Source organism: Vicia villosa, linkage group LG1 (assembly GCF_029867415.1).
Source record: "Vicia villosa cultivar HV-30 ecotype Madison, WI linkage group LG1, Vvil1.0, whole genome shotgun sequence".
In the NCBI taxonomy this organism is placed as follows: Eukaryota; Viridiplantae; Streptophyta; class Magnoliopsida; order Fabales; family Fabaceae; genus Vicia; species Vicia villosa.
This window is the reverse complement of record NC_081180.1, coordinates 182,314,351-182,334,989: the sequence shown is the minus strand read 5'-3', so window position 1 is coordinate 182,334,989 and position 20,639 is coordinate 182,314,351. Positions and strand designations below refer to the sequence as shown.

Sequence of the window (20,639 nt, the reverse complement as noted above, 5' to 3'; positions counted from 1 at the left end):
AGCTCAACGACGAGGCTATGAGAGAGGAGCTAGACATGGTCGAGGAGATCCGCACAGGATCTTCCCTCCGAGAAGCAAAATTAAAACAACAAATAGCACTCCGCTACAACACCAAAGTTATCAAGCGCGAATTCGAAGTCGGCGCCCTAGTGCTCCGCAGAAATATGAAGGATTCGCGCGACGGCAAACTAGCCCCAAACTGGGAAGGCCCGTACCGAGTTTACGATAAAACAGAGAACGGCGCCTACTACCTCGAGGATCTCCTCGGAGTAAAACTTGCTCGGCCCTGGAACGCTGAAAAACTCAGACGTTACTACAGTTAGACCCGACCTAACACCCTCGGACGCCTGTATCCAACACGGGTGCTAACCGGGTATGGATCCGCGTCGTAGGTACGAACGCGAGAACTCACGACAGCAAAGGTCGGATACTACCACAAAATGGGAGAACCGACCACACGGAAGACTCTACACCTAGACCTTCCGTGGAAGTACCTGCATGGCAGAACCCCAGCTCGCGATGGGACCGTTCACGCCGCGAGGACTTGGCCATGATCATGGACTCGTACTCGCTAACAGCGCTCACCTGCTCTGCGCACCCGGGCCGTACTCAACACGCCCGGGCAATCACTCTAGGCCGAGCATAGTCCATAGTTGCCCAAAATGTCTCAAGTATCGGGGTAAGTCCCCGGGATACCCGAGCGTATCCAATAACAATCAAAAAATATCCTAAGTGTTGAAGTAATTCCTCGGCATAACCAACAGAAAAGTTATCAAAATACGAGCATACAACGATAATACTGTGGAAGTGCAAATAAACAAATATAAACAGGCAAGGTTATAAAGCATTAAAACTGCCGACCAAATTGGCCAACGATGTCCAAAGGTTACAATCATATGCCGGGCACGCAGGCCCCAAAAATAGTCTGGGCATCACCCAACAAAAGATAAGATGGCACGCAGGCCGAAGAAGAAGGGCACGCAGGCCCAGGACCACTGTCTACTCTTCACTCCCTGGAGACTCGGGCACCAACGCGCCGTCCACAATCTTCGAGGAAAGCCCGATATTATCCTCCTTCAAACCAGGGTTTAGAAGCCTCAGTTGACGAACAGCACGCTCGAAACCGACTTCAGCCATGTCGGCCAAGCTTATCTTCAGGCCATCTATCTTCTCCACGAATTCAGCCCTAGTCTGCAGAGCAGCCACATCCGGCGACTCGTCAGCCGAGGGAGCCCACTCAAGCTGAAGGTCGGCAAGCTTTTTCTTCTCCGCCGCAATCTCCCCGTCCTTCTGCTTGAGAACCGCGTCGATCTTTTTCTTCAACTCCTTGCGATCAGTCTCCAGGGTCTTCACCCTGTCCTCGGCAGTCTTCTTTGCCGCCTCGGACGAGCCCGAGCCACCGTTAGCTAACATTCGGGCCATCCCCAAAACCCTCATCACGGCAGCACCGTCACACGCCAGCTGTTTCTGAAGGGACAGAGGGTCCATCTCACCGATCCGACGAGCTTCATCCGGAGAGGTAACCAGGGGAAACTTCTCGAAGTAACCTCCATCCTTGTAGCAAGGAGGCAATACAAAGCCACGCTCGGGACCAAGGCTCGACGGCTCATGACGTCCCCCCTCGGTAGCACGAGATCTCTTGGAAGCCCTCTCGTCCTCCTTCATCCGAGGAGAACCTGCCGAGGCCGAGTTCTCTGCAGCACCGGTTCCCCGATTCTTCTTCTTCTGGTTCCTCTTCGCATCCAGGGCCATCTTCAGGACCGCGTCTTCCTTCTCCGGCATGGCATCTACAAAGAAAAAAAAAAGAAAACAAATGAGTTAGCAAAAACACTGGACAAAAAAGGGAAAGCAGGGTGAATAGGCACGACCTAACAACGCCCGAGTCTCCTCGGGAGTCCGACAGGATAACAAAGCCTTGGTATTAATAGGCCGCTGCTCCACGACCGGCACGCCATTCTCGTCCAATACGGGATTCCCGTTCCTCGTCACCCACCGGGACATAGTAAAGCTGTCTACGTATTTGCATAGGACCGAGTAGGACTCTGCATCCTGCTCGTCCAGGTCCCCATCTTCCCAAACGTAATGCTTGGGGGGAGACGAGAAGTGACCTTTCCACCAGAAAAACGGGAACCTCGTACAGAATTCCCTTGCTACCTGCCTGTCCTCACCCCTCACTAACTCCCCGTCGGCGTCACGAAGGACCACGGAATCCGACACATCGTAGTAAGCCGTCGGGCTGAGCGGACGAACGACAAAGTATCGGTCCTTGAAACCTTTCACAGAGTCAGTGTACATCCCGAAGAGCTTCCGCTCGGCATTTTTGAACGAGACCCAGCCATATCGCCCGTCTGCCGCCTGCCTCTGGACACGAAAACACCGGCCGAACAATGCGGTCGTGGCACCAATACCCAAATAATCACAGACGATCTCGAATGCTCGCATAAAAGCAAAAGCATTGGGATGCAATTGAGACGGCGCCAAATTTAGAAACGCCATCATCGATTTCTGAAAGTCAGAGAACGGCATTCGGAAGCCGAGCTCCTTGAACACATATTCATACATCGCAAAGCCATCCCCGTTGAACCGAGAGCATATGCGCTCGTCCTGAGACGGGCACGTCACTTGATAATTCGGCGCTTCGCCCTCTCTCAAAACCTCGATTTCTGTGAAGGCCCCGTCTAGAGACTCAGTGTATCGGGAAGTGACCGTCAAGGCTTCCTCGGCTATCCAGTCGGCCGTAACCGTGCATTCGTAACTAAACAAGGGCATTGGGGACACCCCTCCCTCGGCGTCGGAAGCCGGAGAACCAGCATGGTCATTGTCGACCAGAGGGGGCGCATTTTGATCCTCGATGATCTCAACATCGGAGCTAGTGGCCGTCGAGCCGTCCGACTCGCTACTCCATGATTCGGATTCCGAGCTGGACTCCGAGCTGGCGCTCGAATCAGATCCACCTGCACGCAGAAGGGAGAAAGTGAATTCGACAGTTCATCAAATCCACCCTTCCACTGCAATGCAAGCGAAAGGGTAGAGCAGGAGCTGCGGAGCCCTCGGCTAAACCCTCGTCGAGGAAAGACGCCCGTTAGCTGGGGACTCGCAAAATGACGTGACGCGACAACGAAAAATCGTATCCGAACAGGCACGCCGGTCCAACGCCACATCATCTGGACCACCGACCCACGCTAACCCCCGGGCATCGCCTGGATAACCCGAGGAGGAAACAACAACCGCTCGTTGGACCCGGCCTACATTTACGACGACGACCGCGAAAATAACGCGCACAAACCCTAAGGAAAAGAATAAAGCAACGAAGAGGGAAGCGGACTTACGTGAAGACATGATGAAGATGACCGGATAAGCTTCTCGGTAGACGAACGATGTGTTGAACAATCTGGAAGAGTACCTTCCGAGGAACGCCTGTCTAATGCCGAGCAGGTAAACAGAGAGAGGGAAACTTCCAAATGAAAGGATTCGCCCCTTTTTATAGGGAAAGGGCTCGGAAGGCGAAGCGTCGCCTCTCCTGACAAGGGCCGCCTCCTAGACCCTAGGCCATTATTACCTATGCCACGTCAGCGCGTGTCGCCCACGCGCGACGTTTCGCCCCTCAACCGGCTGTTCCTCCGAGCACGTCTGGTTGACGAGGAAATATATCTCATCGAGCATCTCCCGAGGGTCCCCGGACGCCGCACATAAAGTAAAGTCACAGCTTCTTGACCAGAAAACTCCGACTTGGGGGGCTCCTGTTCTGGACTGGGCCGAGGTTAGGCCCAATATGATTTTCGGCCCAATAAACCTCAGAGGCCCACGTCCTTCTACGACCCTCCTACGCACCTAGGATGCCCACTTTAGACATGCTCGGCTGCCCTATATCCCCGGAGCATATGGCACCCGACATGCTCGGCACTGACGACCCCGCAAACACTTTCGTTGCCGAGGACTCTGCTCCGCGCAGGGTTCCTTCATATTCAACCCTCCGAACAACTCGGATTCCACGTGGCTCCTGAAAGACCGCGTCTCCCTGGAACTTCGGAGCGGTTAACCAGGACAGAGGGCATGCACGCACCTCCGATATTTCCGCTCAGGAAACCTGGCAGTCTCCTAGTTGGGCTTGGGAGTCCAACCCAATAGCGAGATCATGGCCCAGCGCTGGGGGCTATAAATACCCTCTTTAATTAGAGGGTCAGGTATTCAATTCTTACTCACTCTTAGCTAGTACTTGCGCTCCTTTGCTCGTCAACTTACTTTGGCATTGGAGTACCTTGCAGGTACACCCCCCCCTTCTCCTTCCTAGAAGATCCAGTCCGAGCAGCCTACGACGATTCTTCTGATCAGGTACGATCATTAACAAATAAATTAAATTAAGTATTTTAATTATTTAAATCAAATAAATATTATTTAGAAACAAATTATTATGATTTTATAAAAAAAAGAAAAAAAATTAAAAGAAGTTTTATTAAATAAACAAACAAACAATGTAAGAAATAGTTATTGAATAAATAGAAATAAAAAAAAAATTGGAAAACTTAGCTTGCGATCCAGTGTGGCAAGCCAATGAGGTCTATGATGGACTGCCAGCTTTGTGAGCGTTGGATTGAGATAGTGGCAGGATCTAATGGCTGGATCAAGAAGGTGCACCATGGCCCTTGTTATGACGCGCACACGTGATCCCTGGAGACTCGGACAAGAAAAAGCGCGCGTTCCATTTGAATTGCCCAATGATGTCTTGCCATGACATCATCTTCAACCTTCATCCGTTGCCATAGGTTTTACCTACAGACGTTTCGTTGCTATAGCCCCTGCGAATAACGAATAACAGCAAAACGCGATAGAAATTTTTCGCGAGGCCATGGATGAAATCGTCCAGACCTCACGAACACAACCATGGCCTTAATCGGACCAAATTTTACTTGTACTGAAAATCCCCAATTGAAGCTACAAACCCAAATAATGGTATATCGTTCATAACAGCATATAAACACCAATAAATCTCCAGAATTGATCACAACATGGTACTAAACACAAATATATGAATGAAATTCACTAATGATGCATGAAAAAGCCTAATCGAACAAATGTAAAGTGATACAAACTAGAGCTTGAAGGAGGTGATTCAAGGGGTGCTGATCACGAACGAGGATCTGGTTAGCTTCAGTGAACCCTCAGAGACGTATTGCAATGCTTGAAACCCTTTGAAACGCCTCCAATTTTCAAAACCGATTTGAGTTTTTTCTTGAACTTTGGAGCTCGGGCTAAGGTTCATGGGTGCTGTCAAAACTTGTTCTTTAGGTCTGCAATGCTTACTTATATATAGGAGAATGAATTAGGTCAATAAAACTTGAAAGAATCTTCTTGAATCCTTGATTGCTAATTTGAAAAATTTGATTGAAAATATGATTTTCAATCTTTCTAGATTTGCCAAATTCCAATATTTTTTATTCAATCTTGGGGAGCACAAAATTATATGGAATATGGGGGTAAATGATGATTGGATTTGATTCAAATTGATCCCTTAAACCATATCTTTAATTTTCTAGTGATTTACTTAATTTTAATCATTTTTAAATGAATAAAAATTCATAATAAATCAACTAAATCAAACAATTTCGTGGCAATTGAATTTTGAGGCCTTGGATAACTTGACAGTGAAGATTGGGCCAAGAAATATTGGGTCCCTTTGCAAAAATATTCATTTTGGAGCCTTTTATTTCACATTTTTTTCTCTCAAAATTGTCCAACTTTGACAAAGCATATCTACCTCAATTTTTAAGATATGGAAGAGTTCTAGGACTTTTTAGAAACCTCATGATGTCTTCTATAAGCTAATTTGGAAGATTGTTTCCATTTGTGGATTTTATCTTGATGATATTGGCTTTGACAAAAAACTGCTTTTGGTTGACTTTCAAAAAGGACTTATAATGTTTTGATCCATATCTCTCAAATGAAGCATTTTTAGACTTGGCATGTGAGAGACAAAGTTGTATAGAAATCAATTTCCTTCAAATTGAGATTTGGATGGAAAATTTATGATGTTCCATGTGAAAGTTATGGCTGTTCAAAGTTTAGTTGACTTTTAGCCCAAAAACCCTAATTTAGAAACTTTGGATTTTGTTGATTTCTGAACTTTTCTTGATGAATCATGATCATTCCTTGATCAAATGATGAATGATACTTCAAAATGACGATATTGACAAAAAATCAGGAATTTTGACTGTACTATGACCACAGTTGACTTTTAGGTCAAACTAGTCGACTGTTGACTTTCTAAGCAATTGACTGGGCAATCCTTGGAATTGAAGCTTGTACTTTGCCATAAAGATAGTTTGAAACATCATGAGCCATATGAAATCCATTGGAGACCTTGAACCACTGATTTTCTTTAGAGAATTTGAAACCCTAATTCATGGAGCCATTGTTTAGGAGAGTGTATCTTTGAGTCTTGAGCTTTTGTATGAGCTTGAAAGGAGAAATGAGATGGGAAAATTTTGGGGTATGACAACAAGTAATACCTTTAAATTTATAATTTGTTTCTAATGCTTAGTTTATTTCTTTCGTACTCAAAACTATTAATCATCACCTTAGATTTACACAGTAAGAGTAGATAATTGTAGGTTTAAAAGTTATCCCCTAGATAGAGAATTGATCATCAAGGCTAGAGTTAACAAGCTTAACCTCCTAGAACTCAAATTTTAATATGATCATTTGCCATTAGAAATAATATTACTTGTGTTGAATACAACAAGGTTGATTATCTATACACCTAAGGAAAATATAATCATAATTGCTCATATAAACATTGGTCATTTGTAGTCAACGCAACTGGCCACTTGTGTTGAGATGAAGAATTGATCACTAGTGCCCATATGACAGAAGACCATCAATGTTGGGTCTCTATATAGAATGTTCTCTCAATGGTCACATTATGACAGTTGTGTCAATACAAGGAACAAACAGATTATAAGACTTTTGAACTAGTGAACAACATTTGAAACTATTTGCAAGCTTTTCAATCGTTGTAATATTAGCAAATAACAAACACCTAGACACAAGTGATCTTTTATTAAACATTATTTATTATAAAAGTTAAAAATTTGTAACTAAAAATCGAGATCATGGTACTCAATTATTTTTAAATAAACCACCTCTTTTTAATGGACATGTTTTTTTTTGACAATTTTTAATGGACATGTTAAACAAATTTCATGGTGTAAGAGCAGTTTGTATAGTTTCTTCATGTCTAAAGATGAAGATTTGGTGCATGTTTGAAAATGGTCATTATATACATGTTAATGCACAAGGAGTTGCTACAGACAAGAAAGCACTATCCCCTTAATTAGGATAAGAAGAAAAATAAATTTAACAATAAATCCATAAGCATTACTGAAAATTCTATCTTTCAAAGAATTTCTTAAAATTTCTAATCAATATATTGTGAAAAGCATCATTAATTCTCTAGTCAGAAACTATGAAGGAGATCAAAAAATTACTGCAACTAAAGTTGAAAATATAATTCAATAGTACGAGATGTTCAAGATTAATTAAGGATGATGAAAACATTGAAACCATGTTCTGAAGGTTCCAAACACCAATTTCTGAAAATTCAGGTCCTAGACAATAGCTTCACTTTTAAAGATCGTGAGAAAAATATTCTCAAAAATGTGCCTAGACCCAAAATTACAACTTTTGAAGAGGACATAAATTTGAACAAATTATCATGTAAACCAGTTATAAAATCTTTTAAGTGTCGTGAGCTTGATTTATATGTAGATAAACCTCCAGAAAAGGTCAAATAAATTTCCTTAAAGGCAAAGGGTAAATTTGTCAAAGTCAAAACACCCCAAACTAAAAAAGTGGAGTTAGCTGATAAAAATTGTGAACACTCAATTGAGTTTTTTTTTATAATAGAGAGGGCGTTAGCCCGAAAAAAGCGAGATTACACTAGAATAAGTCTAGGAATCGCAAAACCCATAATATCCTCATCATAAATTTCCTTAATCTCTAACGGGTAGTCATCAAACAAAATGATTGAGACATCCAGTGTTGTCCCAAAATTAGCTAACGCATCCGCACACCGATTCGCCTCACGGAAAACATGCACAATATATATCTGTCAACTCCTTCGCATTCATGCTTTAATTTAATTTGCTAGTGGAACTCCACAAGACAGTTTTATTTTCCCCGTTTTAATCACATTCACCGTCATTTCAGAGTCTACATTAATTTCAACCTCTGTGAATCCCATCTGCCAAGCTAATTTGATGCCTTCATACACCTCCCATAGTTCCGCCTCCAAAACAGTGCAACCCCAATACAACGAGCAAAACCCACTAATCATTCCCCTTGACTTCCCCTAATCATGTCGTCGCATCCCACATTACTACCCACTTTACAAGCGCCATTCGTGTTTAACTTGACATAATGATGCACCGGAGGAATCCACCTTATCATTCTCAACACACGCTCCGGTTCCATTACAGTTTTGTTTCCTTAATCCGCCTTATTACCGACACTGGATTTGTAGGCCACACAAACCTTTCCTCATGTAACTCTTTATTCCGCCAATTATATATACTACACCAAAAACGGTATTTAATAGCGCTTTTTTTTGCCATTTAATAGCGCTTTTAAGCGCTATTAAACCCCCCGCTATTAAAGGTTAACTACATATAATAGCACTTTTAAAGCGCTATTAATAGTGAAGTATTTAATAGCGATTTCCTAAAAGTGCTATCGAAGTATAGTTAGGGCGTTGCCACTTCATGAGTTTTATGAATAAACTTTAATAGCACTATTTAGAAAGTGCTATTATAGCTATCTAATTTAATACCACTTTTACACAAAACGCTATCATTGACATCTCCTATCAAAAGCATTTTTTTCTGCCAAAAACCAGATAGAGCATTGATAAAATTACATAAATTTAAAATATAAAATATTAAAAGGAATATTTAAAAGTAATCACAAACTATGAATAAATACATAATAGAAAAAACTTTTACATACTAAAGGCACAATACATTAGAAATATTTAGTTTACATGATCATTCTTTTTTGCACTAATTTAAATCACTAAATGGGATCAGGATACTACTTTAGCATATTTCATAGGGCCACCAAATTATATCAATTAATAATCTTAACATCAGTTACATTATGCTCCAACAGTTCACAAAGTTCATAAACCACTTAACGAGGTATGTGAATAAATATGGGAAAAAACTAGTGTCAACCATCTTAGTAATCAATAATCTCTTAGTCATGAAAAAAAATCACAACTCATTGTGCAAACAAAATCAAGCTATAATAAATAAATCACATAATTATGAAAGACAGGGAGTTCAAAAATTAATGAAAACCATCTTAGGAATCCCTTTTATAGAGTCCTTAAAATATCCCTTATCTTTTTTCTCTTCTATTTTGTTTCACTCCATATTTAATAATTTCATGAAAACCTTATTAATAATAGATATATTATAATACACTTGTAATAAATTCAAACCATCTTTCTACTTAATGTTTCCATTCAATCTATGAAACAATGTTTAGAGTGGATATAACATGAATAAAAACAAAACAAAAACCAAATGAAATAAAATTGCTCACAAAATAATGAACAAAGAAACAAACCTATAATGGAAAATGAGTTCTACACTAGAACTTGCCTTGACTTCAAACTAGCCTCTTTTATGCATATCCTTTGTCAATGCTTCACTATCCACAGAATTTCTTCCAACTACTGAAGCACTTGCATCATGCATTGATGGAGTTTACTTTTCACCTAATATATAATCCTTTTATCACAACAATCTTCTTCCTGACAGGAATTTTAAGATACTTTTTGGACTTAAAAACCATAGGATTTACTGGATCCTCTATAACATACCAAATATTGAGTCCAAAAACAAAAATAATATAACAAGACATGAGATACCACTTAAAAATTGTAATACCCTTCTTATAACTCACAATAATAAGCAAATATTAAAATAAAATTGTCTCTGTCTAATTAATATGTATAAAAAATGACAAAATAGTGTTGAGAAATAAACGCCTTAGGACATTCATATATATCAAAGAAAGCGAAAAGACTATAACAAGATTTCTATCTCAGTATAGAAAGTGCATATCAAAATAAACTAATATGCTTAATATATATAGTTATTCAAGAATGATGTGCTTCAGAGGATGGTGGGTTCATAAAAGTACCACTTCCAGGCATTTATTCCATGCTTTAGAAATGTGTTTCTACTAAGAGTTGTCTTTTGGAGCTAGCAAGTCCAAACAATAACAAAAGATTGTTCTCATTAGGAGGGTGGGACCAATGACATTAGCCAAATGAATACTATTTCAACCCTAAAAAATGCTAGTTTAAAATAGTCATATATGAATAGGCCTTGGCAGCACGTAACACACAAATATAGTAGACTTAGTAACCAAACTCCTATCAATGAATACTCCATGGCCAAATATTTATTTGACCAGTGACAGTGGCTCATTCTTATTCTAACAATCATGATATTCATGGCTCATCATCATTAGTTAAAAGTTTAATTTGATACAGTGTGTAAAAGCATGATTTGAACTTCCTTTAACATATTATATGTTGTTACCACTGAAACAGATCAGCGGTTCAAAAAGGGTTTAACCTTTATCAGTGGTATGGATAAATAACATAAATCTGAAAGAGTTACCGTGGTAGTGTACATTCTATCTAAAATTCATGTAAATGCTGCTATAGCTTCTAATCAATTTTACAAAATCAACAAGTTTCATCTAGAAAGTTAGATTATTGTTGTTCAATAGCAAATTAATTTAAAACAAATCACACATACATAGTACAATGAGTAGTACCTCGCAAGTTGCATTGACGGTATCTGAACAAAACCACATATTCTCTCTAATGTTAAAGCATGTAACATATTCTCAAACCCAACCCTCTGTGCATCAACCAATGTTCATTCAGGTTCTACATGCTACAATACTCATCAAAACAAGGAAAATTAAAAACTTGTTTTGATCAAAAGAGACACTATTGAACTTGTATACACTCTGACTAAAAATAAAATAGTAGAAAGTACCTGCTCCTTCTAGCAGCAAGTGTGGAGCCAGAATCTTTGTCGTGTACTAGAATTTTGGTTATTGGTAATGCAGGAGGAATCCATCTGTGAAAAGCAAAAACTTATGTGTTTATTACACACTAAATAGAACTTACCCATCTAGAGACAACATTAAAATAAAATAAAAGGTCCATCAAGTCTTTTTCTTCCTCTTTTATATTCTATATTTTTACTATAAGCGTCAACAAGCCATATTACAAAAACAGTGGCAGAGGATTGCCTAGTGAGACTCTCAAAACTCTGCGTAATGCCCGAGATTGGCAGTATAGAGCGTGAAACTTGTAGGACTAATACTAGAATCTATATTACTAAAGCTTCAAAGTAATCAATAATATGAAAGCAATTTGATTTAAATTCTAAAAGGTGTCATGAATTCAAATCATCTTCTGAAACTTACAACAAGGGAATATGAGCATGAAGGGTTGTGCGGCACACCTAAAAAAGACGACAATCCTATGAAACCTTAAATTCACAAATGAAAATCAATAAAGCACAAGAAACTAGTTAGAGAAGATTCATACACGAGAAATGTGAACGACGATAAAGATGAGGAATTCACGGTGGAAGTATTTGACAATATTTAAAATAAGGTTTACGACACAAACAATGCAAATCAAAAGGAGAAATTCGAGGGAAACCTCAAAAAGAAGATTGAGAAGTTACAGTGGTATAAAGAACTTATAAAACCCCACTAAACCAAGCACGAGCAACCAGAAGACAATAACCCTTAAATAACTCCATTCTAACACTAAAACATTGACCCTTATAAATAATGATCCATGCACCCTCCTAACTTCCTACCATCAACACCACAAAAACTTATAAAAGTGAATCAAGACCCTAAGCCATGCTTAATTTCTATTTAGTCAAAACCCTAATTTGATAAAACTAGTGAAATTCAAAAACTAATTTCAATTGAGATTTTATATATTAGAAATACTTACCAGTCCAATCAAGTATCAAGGAAAATGAAACCCATAGCTTTAATGTGGAAGCAATTGAGATTGTGTATACCAAATTTCACGGTGGTAGACTGGTCGAGACACAGTCGTCTCTTCGTGTCCTTGTAAAGAAGGTTAAGGGTTTCAAGAAGAAGGTTGGGACAAGTGATGATGCATTAGAAATCCTAACCCTAAATTTGGAGAAAAGAATGAAATTGGTTCATCACAGATGAGGGGGAGGTATTTAGTTCTATGAAGTCCTAACCCTAAATTTGGAGAAAAGAATGAAATTGGTTCATCACAAAAGAAAGTGAGTGAGAAAGTGAGATAGCTGTGTTACGAATAATAAAAAATATAAGTCCGTTATTTTTTTGTTATATTTTTTAAAAGAAAGAATAAATATCATTTAGAATATTGTTAGTTTTAATAAAATGGAAAACGTCGCCAGAATGCATCGAACACGCGACTTTACGTTGATGTGTTATTTTGGTGAAAGCTTTATATTAGCGCTTTTTAACAAAGTGCTATTATAGGAATACTACTTTATTAGCGTTTCACATAAAACTGCTATTAAACTCTCAGCGTTATTTTTTTTTGCTCTTCGTTAATAACCTATAATAGCATTTATAATCAAAGGGCTATTATAGATTTCAATTTCAATTTTTTAATAGCACTTTAAAAAAAAGCGATATTAAATGAGTGCTATTAAAGATTAAAATTGTAGTAGTAATTCCAAATACAGTGGCATTTGATAGCCCACACATCCTTCCAACAACCTCGTCCTCTCCATATTTCCTTATTTTTTATGTTATCTACCAACTACCCCTTCAATTCTCGCATGAACAGTCCCCGTTTTCCCACAAGAAGCATATGGAGCCAGACATGAGATGCAAGGGGACAGTCCCTCAAAACATGGATTAAAGATTCTTTCATAGTTCCACAGTATGCACACATGCCATGGCCTAACCCCATCAATTTCTTTCTCTTATTAGTGAGTACTCTGTCATGCATAAATAACCACATAGCATAGCGTATCCATTCCGGAACTCGAATTTTCCACTAGCAAAGCCAATGAGTGTGTTCCATACTATCATCATGACCATAGATATGAGCGTACATGCCGAAAACCATGCAATCCAACGAAGTATCTGTCACTGCCTCGCACGCTGGCCAGTCATTATGAGCCTGGGGCAAAAGCTTCCCCGCAAGCCGCTGCATGATCCATGTAGGCATCCATCCTTGCAACATCTCCCAGTTCTAGTTACCTGCTGAAGTTACTAAGTCTTGCACCCTGAGGCCGAGGAACTCGACGGGAATATGAACATGATGCGCCAGCACCAATTAGTCATCAATCCAATCATGCTGCCAAGCATCTGTTACGGAATGCTGCCTTACGCTAATGTTATCAGCTCCAGGCATATGTTGCTACAGTGCAACCAATTGCTTCTAGAAATCTGAACCATTTTCCTTCTTATGCATCACAGCATTCACTATATGTCGTCCATACTTTGCATGCAAGACTCGGGAATAATAGTCGTCGCTTTGATTTATGACTTTTTGACCCAACTTCATAAGACAAGCTTGATTCATATGCTTAAGATTCCTTAAACGAAGCCCGCCCATGTTCTTTGGCAAAGTGACGGTTTCCCACCCAACTGCGTGCCATCTTCGGTGTTGTTCCGCGTCGCCCCGAATAAAGTTCCTTTGAATATTGTGGATTGCAGCCAAGCATGACTGAAGTATTTTGGCTGCCATCATACTGTATATAGGAACCGCTTTAAGAATGCTTTTGGCCAATGTCACCCGCCCTGCAAACGACAGTTGTTGCGTCTTCCACATTTCCAACTTTTACTGCACTTTCTCGAATAGGAATTGGTAATCTGCCTTTGTTCGGTGCTCTACCAAGCAGGGGTGCTCCTAAGTATCTACCAAGATTATGCGTTTTCGTAAACCCCGACATATGCAACAATCTTGCGCGCACACTCCTTCCAACATTCTTGGAGAAATAAATACTAGTTTTTTCATTACTCACTTCTTGCCCAGACATTTCACAGAACTCTCGTAGTGTATCCATCATGCAATGCATTTCTTTCTCCGTCGCTTCCCCACACAACAACAAATCATTGACGAACACAAGGTGCGATATACAAAATCCCACTCTCCCCACCTTGACTCCTTGCCATCGTTTATTCACAACCACATGCATAATTAAATGTGATATTTTATCCATGCACAAAACAAACAAATACGGCAACATGGGATCTCCTTGCCGGATACCCCGTTGAGGTTTGAAATACTCCTCTCGGAACCATTCTACTTTACATTTGTAGTTACACTAGTTACCCCATGCATAATAACATTTACCAAACTTTCTGGAAGCTGCATTTCGACCAACGTTCGCGATATAAACTTCCAACTTAACTTATCATAAGCCTTTGAGAGATCCACTTTAATGGCAAAAGTTCCTTGTTTCCCTTTCATTTTACTCATAGAATGCATCATTTCCTTTGCCACCACAATGTTCTTGTGTATATTCCTTCCTAGTTCAAAGCCAGTTTGAAACGGAGACACAAGCTTCGATATGTACTGTTGTAGCCTCGCCACAATCACTTTCGTAACAAAATTATAAATAGTATTACAAAGCGAAATTGGCCTAAATTTCTTGACAAATTTAGGTGTATCTACTTTCGGTATCAAACATATGTCAATTTGATTCACCCCGGCTATCAACGCTGGACTCGTCCACACTTCTCGAACAAATTTACAAACAGTACTTCCCACAGTCCCCCACGCCTTTGGGAAAAATCCCACAGGAAACCCATCAGGCCCCGGAGCCTTTCACGAATGCATATCGAACATAGCTCGCTTAATTTCCTCATCTGACACAGTCTCCATTAGATTCTCCTTATCCTCCATTCTCAACACAGGGAACATAATCTCGGTTTGTCGCCACGGCCGCATCGTTTGATGCTTTGAAAATAAGTCCCTGTAAAATGCATTTACCATACATTGTAGTTGTTGTCCATCCTTTATCCATATATCGTCCTCGTTCTTGAGCATTAGAATATAATTGCATCGTCGTCTCATAACTTTTTTTAGATGATAATATTTTTTATTTTTATCTCCATCCGCTAACCATTTCATACGCGACCTCTAGAACCACATCACTTCCTCCTTTTCCATAATAACTTGTAACTCTCCTTGAAGCCTTTTTTCCATTATTCGTGTTGCTACTGAAGCATGTCCGCTCTGAATTTTACATTGGGCTGCTTCAATCCGATGCATCAGCGCTTTCCGAACGCGTAAGACTTGGTTAAAGTCTTGCATCTTTAAGATTTTATAACTTGCTGCAACATTCTTTAAGTTTTCAACCACAGGATCATGCTTTTTCCAACTATTCTCTAACATGGCTCTATACGTAGGATGCAGCAACCAGGAAGCTTCGAATCGAAATTGAGGCCTCGCGTGCAGATAATTCACTTCCAACGGTGATAACAACAGCGGATGATGATCCGAAAATTCAAGCCTAGGAAGTACTTTCCATGTCCGTTCGGAAATTGAAGCCTCCATTTGTCGTTGCACAACGGTCAATCGAGTCACTCATATATGATTTGTTCCCCACGATACACCGTACCTCTCCGAGTAAACTTCGGTATACTAGCTCTAATGTCAATCAGCTTACAATTCTGGATTCTGTCATTAAAATTGTTGCACCTCCGAACTGACACGGCAACCCCTCCTTTCTTTTCTACAGCTAACGCGATGTCGTTAAAGTCTATAATTGTTATCCATGCCTTCGTCATACCAGTTGCTATAGTAGTCAGCTCCTCCCATAAAGTCTTACGATTGTCCTCTAAAGGACTGGCATAAACCAAAGTAACAAACCAGTATGGCCTATTTGGGTAATTAACACGCAGGTGCATGAACTGAAAGTGATTGGAAGCCATATGAACATGCATCATGTTCTTCTTCCAGCCTACTGCAATACCTCCTGCATATCATTGCACTGCAGTACCTTCAAAACCTTCATAACCAAGTCGGTGAAACGTGCGCACCAATCTCTTGGTATAATAACGCGTTTCCATTAGAACAAGCATACATGGCTTATTCAACATGACGTATTGCTTGCAGTGCCGATATAACGATTTGTGGGTTGCACCTCGGCAATTCCACACGAACAAATTACTGTCTTTACTCATTAACACAACTGATAGATGTGACTCTTCTTCTATACAGCACAAAGATAGACACGACATTACTGTGCGGGAATTGGAGTCTCCTCGACGACCTCCATATCCGAATCACATGCGCCTTCATTATTCTTGGTGGTGTCAGTACATACGACCTCTCCCTTGCTGATCCCTCCTTCTTCCTCCTCCCCCAATTGCTTAATTGATACGTTGTCGTTGTCCCAATTGGGCGCCCACAAATTGTTTGGTTCTATTACTTTATGTGCTCCACTCTTTATACCTTCACTAACATCTGCGCGATTCATTTGATCCGTTAAGCTCACGATAAAACTCTCCCCCAGTAATTCCTTCAGATTATCCACACCTTTTTTAACTTGTGAATTCATCTTCCCCTTGAAAGTATTCCCATTTCTAGTTGCCAAATTTTGATCTCTCACTTGTTTGTTCAAAATTATATCCTTTCTAACCTACACCTGCCGGACCGTATGTGTTCTCCTTGCAAGCCCTTTTGTTGCACGCAAATTATTCGCACCAACTGTTCCTTCTATTAGTGTCCCTTGTTTTGCATTGCCCCCTTTCGCATCGTCGGTACGCTCCACATTCACTACCAACGTGCTAATCACTGTCTCTTGGGCCCCCCGAGTTTTGTCATTAAATTCAGAACTTTCTTCCTATAATGCATTAAATCTATATCCCCCAGCTTTATTATTCTCATTTATACCACCTTGTTCTTGTCTTTTGGCTGCTATCGGATTCGCCAAAGTACCCTGACATCTTCCCTGAACTCTACCGCCTTTGTTTTCTCCTACAGCATAATTTTTTACATAGGCACCTTAGGATTTCTCCTTGTATTTTGTACGACTCGTCACGGTCCATCACAAGTCCCACCCAGCAAATCATGTTCCGTCTGTGCTCCCTTCTCCTGTTCCACAACCCCATGAATGTTCTCCATGGTAACACGGTTCCTCTCTTGGCAACCTTCCTTGTAATGCCCAAACCGCACGCAATTCACACATAACAAATGTAGGCCTTCATATTCCACGTGGTATTTACGACCCTTAACCGTGAACATAGCTATCAAAGGCTTCATCAAGTCTACTTGCACATATATCCTTGCATAATTCCCATGTTCCTATGCTAGCATAGCCTTATTAACTTTAACAGTCTTGCCAATTCTATCTCCGAAAAACTTCAACGCATCCTTATCATAATATTCAACTGGAAATCCTAATACTCGCACCCACACCACTACTTCCTTAATCGTGTCAAGTGCTGGTTGAAAATTCGGACACCATTCCTTAACTGTCAAGTAGTGATCATATATGAACCATGGTCCATCCGTCAGCGCAGCATATTGATCATCCTCATGCGAGAATACCACAAATTAATAGTCATTAGTAAGGTCAATGATGTTAATTACACCTTCCCGTACCCACGTCTGTTTTAACTTAGTCTCCAAGGTCTTATACCCCATATGCCTTCCCAACAGCTTCACAATTCATCCTCATCGCCAAGGTCGATAGAGTCGTTGTTCTTCCTTCTTAGAGAATATGAAGTTAGGGCATTCATATCCTCCAATTGTTACCTCCTCAACCCGCATACGTGTCTCCTCCCCGTCTTTATCAACCTCAGTCTCACTATCATCCTCCACCCCGTCATCATTCACTGGTGTCTCCATCGAAGTCCATATCAGCTTGTCACGATAGGTTTTTATGTCGTCCTCTCCTACTGGCTGCAACACTACTACATCACTGTAATCTAGTGGTCTTGAAGAAGACGCGTTGAAAACATGTTCCCCTTCCTTCACCTTCTTGGTACTCCCTCCTACAAGTCCTCCTCATCCTTGGACTTCCCATGCATACTCGTCGTCTTTCATAGTTCATGCCCTAGGAGAGCCATACCGGTTGAATTAAGTAATTTTAAAACTTAATTTTTATGGAATGTTAATTTGATTACATTTAAAACTTGATTTTGATGGGCTGTCATTTTGATTAAATTTAGAACTTTACGATAAAAAATTATAAAGTTAATGATAATTAATAAGTATGATTGTCCCAAAAAATTTTAGTATGTATTTTTTTTAATAATATTTTTTATGTATTTTATTGGAATTTATATTTACTTATTAAATGCTTTTTAGTCATTAGATTAGACATATAGGAGAACAAGATAACCATTACCTAGATTAACAACATAGATTTTGACATAACAATTAATTAATATATTGTCAAAGTATTTATTTTACTTCATTTCTACCTTTTGCAACTTCTTAAATGTCAATTAGTATTTATTTTAATGTTAATACTACTTTTCACCATGTAATATAGGTGAAATTTGTTTTATCTTTCTGGTAATTTTTTTTATAGTTTTTTCCGGTAATTTTTTTTTTTTGAATTACCCCTTAAGTGTGCAATTTAAACACCAAAAGACATAGGCTATGTTTGATAAAATTAGTGGTTGGGTGATAAGCTAGTTGATAGCTTATAGCTTATGGCTGATGGCTGATAGCTTATAGCTGATGGCTGATGATTGATGACTGATAGCTATAAGCTAATTAAGTGTTTGGTAAAATTAGCGGTTTAACTAGCTGATAAATGTAAAATGACATAAAAAGAAATTTCTTAATTAATAATTAAATGTGTATATTTAAAATAATTAAAATTTATAAGGGTATTAATAGAAGAAAATATAATAACCTATAAGCTAAAACGCTATTTAAAATAGTGTCTGGAAAATAAGCTATAAGTTAGTAAATTAAGCTATAAGCTCGTGATGAAAAGAGTGTTACCAAACATGTATTTTATTATCATACGAGCTTATAAGCTATAAGCCATAAGATATAAGCTCAAAATAGGGCTTGCCAAAAAGAGCCATAATATTTTTATATTTTAAGGGGGTGTTTGAAAAAAAAAAATTTACAGGAGAAAATCGAATTTCGCCTATATTACAAGGGAGTTTTGTATATTTAACTCTTTATTTTATTAATTCATATTTGCTAAAAAAAATGTCATACTAGTTCCCAAGGATTTGCGAAAATTCTTTTTTGTCCAATAAGCAACAGTGATTTTCCAAATCTGAACTGTAGCAAAAGAAAAGTACTTGTACGACATATAATAAAATAAACGAAACACACCATTTACGTTCATCTTGTAAAGATAACCTCATTTATTCATATAAAATAAATCATATTTAAGATCTCAGAATTTTCCAAGAGTATGGGGATGCCTCAAACAAAATTATAAATAAGGACAAGCTAAAATTCAACCTAGGTGAAATGACCAATTGGAGGGTGGGAAAGAAATTTCTTTGTAGACTCCCTATGGGGAGAACCTCCAGCGAAAACCCCATAATACCCCTATTTCGGAGATGCATCTCCGAAGTTTTTTTCCAAATTTTCCCAGAATTTGGAGATGTATCTCCGAAAACATCAATTGGGGGGTGTTTCCGAAGATGCATCTCCAAAAACACCAATTTCACTTTTTTTTTGGTCTCTCAGAAATGCATCTTCGAAATATGCATAAACCTATTTTTTTGTTTTCTAAACAATGTTTAGTCCCATATTCAATATTAAACGACAATGCTTAATGTAAACAGTGTTTGATATAAACTAAATATAACACACAAATTGGAATAAAATACTAATATTATATATATAAAAAAACACTGTACGGAAATGTCAAAATAATACAACCCGAATACAAAAAAGTCAAGACTAAAAAATAAGGCTTAATTGCAACTTTGGTCCTCCTATTTTGTTTTTTTTTTCGATTTTAGTCCCTTCATTTTTAAAACTACAATTTTGGTCCCCCTATTGAGTTTTCTATTGAAAAAGAGACATGAATAGAGACTAATTTTGCAGAAAAAAGAAAAATAGGGGGACGAAAATTGCACAGAAAACATAAAAAGGGGACTAAAATAGTGATTTTAAAAATAGAGGGATCAAAATCAAGAAAAAGACAAAATAGGAGGACTAAAGTTATAATTAAGTCAAAAAATAAATAGGCAACAACTACTAAGTATGCCTAACCCTAACTCCCTGGGACCTCCTCTTCCTTGTATATGCCGCCGCACCGCCCGCGTCACCGACCATCCTCTCCACGATGGCAACCGCCTCTGGACCGCCGTGCGCGATGATACCTCGGTCCAATGCATCCCGCCCAAGCATCTCTATCCGCTGGCATATCGGTCAAAGATCAGTGGCATGGTTATCCTCATCCTGCCGGTTCTCCAAGATCTCCTCATATGCTGGCCTAGGAGCTCCAGGAGCGTCGGGTGTCATCATAGGATGTGACACCCGATAGAATCATGTCACGTACCCCTCTACACAGTGCCATTCCTGGGTGGCCTCCATACGCCGATACTCCTTCGGGGCCAAATGACGCGCCCAGTCCGCA

At 39.5% G+C, this 20,639-nt stretch overlaps 1 long non-coding RNA gene across 2 annotated transcripts; it reads right to left on the bottom strand.

The window, feature by feature from the left end:
* Window positions 1-8,541: 8,541 nt before the first annotated feature.
* Window positions 8,542-12,381, bottom strand: LOC131621006 (uncharacterized). 2 transcript variants are annotated; one of them, XR_009289421.1, is made up of 4 exons: window positions 12,059-12,381; window positions 11,076-11,159; window positions 10,849-10,970; window positions 8,542-9,775 (listed from the first exon to the last, which is right to left on the bottom strand). It is a non-coding gene; the product is annotated as an uncharacterized LOC131621006 (long non-coding RNA). The 2 variants fall into 2 exon arrangements; XR_009289416.1 differs by having other exon boundaries at window positions 8,545-9,811.
* Between the last annotated feature and the right edge of the window lie 8,258 nt (window positions 12,382-20,639).